Raw genomic sequence first — 7,099 nt, 5'->3', positions numbered from 1 at the left:
AAAGATCTCCGATTTTTCTGGAACCCCAATGTGAATTCCCTTAGACGTCACAGTTTTTCCTTGCGTTTTCAAGGTCGTGAATGATTCACAACCCCCCCGGGGTGACCTTCGAGAATTTCCGGAACTTCATGTGAAAAAAGTCGAACAAATTCACCTACTACTGTCCTTATCGGAGATTATGACTTCTGATGCCGACTCTTTCTGAACATATTAGCCATCTAGTGTCATTAGCATTTCCGGCAGGTACGCAGTTGGTATTGTTGGATGGCGGACATTCTGGAGGTACTTTCAAGGGCTTTTTCAAGGTCGTGAATGATTCACAACCCCCCGGTTGTCCTTCGATAATTTCCGGGACCTCATGTCGGCTCTCTCTGTCGCCGTTGGTGAAGATCCGAGGTGAACACTAGAAAACTTCTAAAACTCTCCGGGCGAGAACCTTGTCGACCTCAAACACTTGTCGGGCCCCCTGTTCTTTACTGGACACGCTAAACGCCACGTAGCTAAGGGATATCACCGGCATTCACGCTGCCAGCTTCTTTTCAGATGGCCTGGCCATCTCGGATACTTGTTTTAGGCTGGCCCTAGGTCCATTACAAGGCCTATTTGTAACAAGTTGACAAGCTTGTAGGACCGTGGAGCACCAGTTTCCCCATCTAATTTTGCTGCCAGTGCTAACGGTGGTGTCAGTGTCTGAGAAAGCCGGCTGAATTAGACACGTGTGATAATACACTGTACTTGTTCGGCCAGTCACCAGGTGATAATCTATACTTCTAGTGTCATTAGCATTTCCGGCAGGTACGCAGTTGGTATTGTTGGATGGCGGACATTCTGGAGGTACTTTCAAGGGGGCCATGACGCCTGCTTAGCTTCGGTGGGTGGCGTGAAACAAAATTCCACATCGTGCATGCTTACAGGCGTGTATTTGTCAGCTAAAACGGTGTCCAATTTACCTTGAAGGGACGACCTTCCGCAACATACTGAAAGCATTTCCAAAACCCTCAGATAATGATCTTGCTCGATGTTGCCTAGAAACCCATCTATCTTGAGGCGTTGCCACTGATCAGCAGTGGTAGCATCCTGCTACGAGCTGCAAGAAACTGAACGAGTGAGGTTACATTAGAAAAATACAACAAAATGGCGACATAGCTGGAAGGCTAACGTGTATCCGGTTACAAATTTCCTGATTCACGGTATCTCATCACTGTGAAATGCACCATGCCAGTTGTAAAACGCATCAAATTTTACCAGTGTGTAAAGCTCCACTGCACCATGCTGTTGGCACCGCGGGCTAAACACACATTTCGCCAAACAGGAAGTGTCCGTGGCGAACGGAAATCGATCACTTTCAAAGCGGGACGGGATTTTCCGGCGTGTTCGCTCTGCGAATCTACTAAACTACTTCCACATTGGGTCGGTAGATATCAAGGAGATCACAGCTATCACCGTGCACGTTGAGGTCACGTGTGTTCAGTGAGTCAAGTTGACCCACAAGGCCGGACGGTCTGCGATGCACCACATATTTATATGGACCGTGAGTTTCCGTCGTAAACCCCACACCTTCGGTCGATTCATTTACTCCTTTCGATTCACACCAAACGGTGTTTCTCCGGAAAGATCAGTCACACACAGTAAGTGATAAATAACCATGAGGAATTTGCAAATCAATTTGGTTTTCACGACAGACTCAATTGAATCTCCCGTTTGGGATATTCTACAACTGAATGTGCTGTACACAGGCCGTCCCATGATTCAGTTGTCACGAAATTCGAGATATCGCAGTATATTTTCATAAAGGAGGCTACTCACAAGGTTGCTGTAAACTCTTCGACAGCCCACGACCGGTTTCGCCCATCTTGGGGCTCATCAGGTAGGCACAGTCTCCGAGATTCTGTCAATCTCAGGTTCTTCTTGAACCCAGGACTGTTTTCCACGACCGGTTTCGCCCATCTTGGGGCTCATCAGGTAGGCACAGTCTCCGAGATTCTGTCAATCTCAGGTTCTTCTTGAACCCAAATTGGACTGTTTTCGATAAGTCATAAACGAGAGAATTAGTTGAGGCTCTCGTGAAAGCAAATAAGTGTATTTGTCGAAAACAATGCAATTGGGTTTAAGTAGATCATAAGGTTGACGGAAACTCGGGAACTGCTCCTATCTGATGAGCCCCAAGAAGGGCGAAACCGGTCGTGGGCTGTCGAAGAGTTCTCAGCAAACTTGTGAGTAGCTTTCCTTGTGAAAAGCATGAAGAATGCTCGTGAATAGGTACTACCGTCTGAGGAAACTAATGAACAAAAAATGATCGCATCGATTGTCCCTTGTACAAGAAAACTTGTCTGAATCTGTCGATTTTTTTGGATCCGGTTACCAAAGTTTTCCAAGTAGAACGTTACGCCTTGTTGGCGCTCACGAACATCGATGAACACATCCGCACAGCTCAGGAAACAGGCTACTTGTCGAACATCTAACAAATATGGCCACTTTTCAGCAGCCTCGGAACCTAGGATACGCAAAATAAGTTCGCCAGTTGCGTGTTACCTGCGCGCCGTGCTTCATGCATGCACAGAACTTCCGCAAAACAATGTCCGAGGGGCTGTCAGTCATCTTGGGGGACACATGGGAGAAAGCCACGGGAAAATTAGGATGCTTATGAGCGAAAAATCAACTACAGAACTATGATTCTTTGCGAGGACGTTTATGGCACAAATAAACTCTTGGATAACATCATCCGAGCACACATCAACACAAAACTGTTGGTCAAATGAGACTTGCCCGACTACAGACAACTCCCGTCAGTTCCCATTTGTTCCCAGGTGTTTCCAGAATCTTAGTTATTGCTCCGGTGTTAGCAGTCTAGTTTGTCACGTGACTACTGGGTCGGATCACAAATGCAGGCCTCTGCGGGCCATCCATTTAAATTTTCGGATTCGGTCTTCAGATTATTCGTCGAAATTTCAATCTTTACAAATGATATGGAACGTTCCAAAGGGTTTTGTTCGAATATATCTGGATTTCCCTCAAAGTGAGTCTGTGTAGACGGTGAATGCCTCCAAAAAATAAAGCCGTTGTAGCATATTTCCTGTGTGAAACCATTTATGGATGATCGCGTCGTTATAAAAACGCAAACATAGCAGCCTCATATCGTCTGGATTCGGGGTTCTTTCGAACTGCTCTTTATGATGTATTCAATTTGACGAACTCAGTTTTGCTTCTCTTGGAGGTCAACACGCCCGACGCTTGGAGGAAACAATGATGTTCTCTCCAGCGCAATGGAAGACTTACTTAGCTGGGCGTTTTGTGTTAGTTTGGAATCTTCCGGCGACATTCGAAGACGTAGCATACTTCGTTTTAACGATTTGGAAACTGGAATGAGACTAAAATGCTGACAAAATTAGTTTTGTGTTGCCATGCGCTTAAAGTAGGTAACTAGGAAAAAGTTCTTTACTTCCATGAAAGTACTTGGGGCGGATTGTTTTGTAACCGACGGCCACTGAAGGATGTGCGAGCATGACTGAGCTGAGTGTGGTCAAAAGTGGCCCAACTTTGCTGGAAAGTACACAGATGCGTTCACTTAGGATAAGGTTGCTCACCTCTCTGGTTAGTTAAACTTGCGAAAAGACCAAGATCTAAGGAAAGTACCGGCTTACTTTACTCAGTGCAGGATATCACCACACACACGTGTGCAATCCAAGTTATACCAATGGGGATAAGAAAGTTGACGGACATTCCAGCCTTGGTAGATAGACAGAGCGAATCAAACTATCGAAATTTGCGGGCTACCGTGTAGCCGTGTCTGGCCTCCAAAATCCATAGAATTACATTTTGAAATGGGTCCCAGGTTTTGAATAACCATTTTACCGCACATGTCACATATACGTTCACCTTCACTGACACCCGTGGCGGCAGAATTGATCAGCTTCTTTTTCAAAAGATGTCGGAACATGTGACAAATGAACTATTCAAGACATTGCCTCGAGTGTACCGTGTAAAAGCGATCTGTTGGCAGACAAAGTCGATCGACGCTTGTTTCAATCCCTAGAACGCACGTTTCTGGCTGGGACTCTGCGGTCTCAATTTACAACCGACTCTTTTCCCAACTTAAACCTCAAAGACAAGATGCCAGTCCTCACCCAGAATATGGTTGTGTATTCTCTCTCCTGCTGTTGTTCAGTGGAGTATGTTGGGTGATGGACACGGCAACTTTCTAGGAGAAAACGTAAGTGCCTCTCCCACTGGAATACCATTACACTCAACAGTTTAGCCAAAAGTTCAAGTTCCTTCTGCTTAATTAAAAGCTGCCTGAAAAATCACAAACGAGAGATTCACTGGATCCCAGGTGAATTCCCTGCAAAACCAGATTTGTCTGCCAATGAGTGTATTTCGCCAATTTCGTGCAATTTGGTTTCAAGTAGAACACAAAGTTGACGGAAACCCGGGGACTGCGGCTACCTGATGAGCCCCAAGAAGAGCGAAACCGGTCATGGGCCGTCGACGGATTTAGAGCAACCTTATGAGTAGTGAATTACATACGCACATGTATCTCGGAATATGTTGCAAATGAATTAAAAACATTGGGTTGCTAGTAACTGTCAAGTCAATCTACGGTCATCGGTTGCCCGTCGGTTGCACCGCATTGCGGTGTGTTCAAGTCAGGAATAGCAAATCAGTAGTATTGACAGTAAAGATGCAAACTAAGTTGCGTGAGCTAATTACCCGGATGGTCCGACTGAACCACTCATTACCGATGAACGCCATTTCATTCGTTGCTACCGCATCTATTTTCAACATTTTACGTCCGTAACTGAGGAAGGTCATTTGGAAATTGTTCACACCTCACAACCTGCGTCCTATGATTTTTGTGAACCGAGAATTCGAAATTAGGTAAAATATTGACAAATGAAAAGGACGAAACGTATTGGGCTTTCGGGAACATTCTCCACTGATTTGCGGTTGGAAGATAACTTAACTTCGAACGGTCCAGAATTTTTTTTTTAAAAAAAATCGAGCAGATTGACAGGACAGCCTGCCTCGTGGTTATGAATCCCTTACGTAAAGCTGGGAATTTCGGCAACTCTTGTGGATTGGGTCATCGAAGTAGTAGAATATCAACGGGACCAATTCCACTGAAGCGTCTATGTTGAACAACTACCTTTTTCGTCGCTGACATCCAACATTCGACCGCATGATAACACCGTGTTTGACGCTTTATCAAAACCGCAAATACAACAGGTTGTTTAGCCCGTGGTCTCAGCACAAGGTTCAGTTGAATCAACTAAAATATTTGGCAACTTTTTTCGGCATTGAATGGTCGCGTTGGTCCTGAGTGGTATTCGCAGTGAGTCACAGCGATTTGAGCCCGTCTAATGGTGGCTTCGAAAGCTGACAGAATGTCTGACTTTGTTTTCAAAATTATCGACTGTGAACATCCTTTAGACATCAGCCTAAATTGTTTGATTAAGTCATCCACCAATCTGCACACCTAGATTTTGCCAATTGCATACTCGAATATGTGTCAGATGGGCAATAAACGCAAATGTTCAGTGTACAAAAGACTATCTTATAGTTTTTTGACAACGGTTCAATGCAATACTCATTTTGTTGTTCACTTTGAGCAACTTCGCTATACAAATAACATAGTTTGGTATGTTGCCAAAATCCTCGGATGGGCAATGGCGACATATCTCTTGAAACAAAAGTTAAACTGCTCGCCACCAGAAATGACCTCAGTTTGACGGCATTTACAGCGCTGGGTCTAACGGATGTCAACTTGCCATTCTCACGTGCTTCTGAGAGAGAGCATTGGAATCAATGTAAAACAGACAAAAAGAACGACAAAGTTGTAGTACACGTAGACGCACACTAGATGAAGGGAGATAAAAGCTATTAATTAAAAAATGAACGCATTTTTGAATTCACACTGCGACAACTACAGGGTATCTCATAATAGACGCAAAATTGTGAAATTATGAAACGGAAATTTTGATACTCTATTATCTCCTTGGTGAAAGTGCTACCGCTGCACTTCGTGGTTACAAAACCAAACAAAGTCTCATCAAAGATCCTTTCACCGTGTCAAACATTACACGCTTGATTGTGAAATTTGAGTTCACTGGATTTTTCTGGCAAAGGGAGAAAGTCTCTGAGTGATGAAAGAGCACCCATTGTACAGAATGCCGTCGAGCAACTTCAGTCCCAGGGCACCATGGCATCTTCGTCAATAACTCAGGTGTCTCAGTTGACCGGCATTCCCCGTGCCAGCTTGCATCGTATTATGAGATGCCACCTTCATTTCTACCCATATCATTTCACTTTATTACAAAACATCACAGTGAAAAGGAGTGTGCACGAGTGACGCTTAAAGAAGTTAAACATGCTGTGTCTCACATCTCATACCGCCTCCAACTTGTTATAGAAGAAATGGGCAGTTTTTTCAACATCTTTTGTAATGTTAGTTTATTTGTGGTAAACTTTCATAACGTTTGTATGTTTAAATAGAAAATAATAAATGTTCTCTTTGGTGCTTAAGTTTCAAAAAATAATTATTTTTGCGTTTATTATGAGACACCCTGTAGCTGGACATCGCGCGAAATAAACCTCCCCAAGTTTCCAGGAATTTTGACTCAAATCAAGACAGTATAGGTTATTTAACTGAGAGACAATGTTCCGTTTTTCGGGGTTCTCATTATTCCAAATAAAAACGAAACAGCTGAAAACTATCTTTTGTTCTTTCACCATGGGCTTGCCCCATTGACAAGATGATGTCTGAGTGGAATTTATGTAAACGCAATGAGCTTCGGATGTTTTTTCTGTTTGCTTGGACGTCACAATCACGTTCCCAGGAGCCCTAAAAGTTTTGCGTCAGCTCACTCTAGAAAAATCTATACTGGCCTAACTGTGTTTGGCAGCCCATGACCGGTTTCGCCCTTCTCGGGACTCACCAGATAGGCACAGTCCCCGAGTTTCCGTCAACCTTGTGTTCTCCTTGAACCCAAATTGGACCGTTTTCGATAAATGCACTCATTTGCAAATCCGTTTCGTTTTCACGAGAGACTCAACTGAATCTCTCGTTTATGATATTCTACAACTAAATGGGTCGCACACAGAA

Source organism: Opisthorchis viverrini (assembly GCF_000715545.1).
Source record: "Opisthorchis viverrini unplaced genomic scaffold opera_v5_357, whole genome shotgun sequence".
Taxonomy (NCBI): domain Eukaryota; kingdom Metazoa; phylum Platyhelminthes; class Trematoda; order Opisthorchiida; family Opisthorchiidae; genus Opisthorchis; species Opisthorchis viverrini.
The sequence above is the reverse complement of the archived record's forward strand: the minus strand, read 5'-3'. Positions refer to the sequence as shown.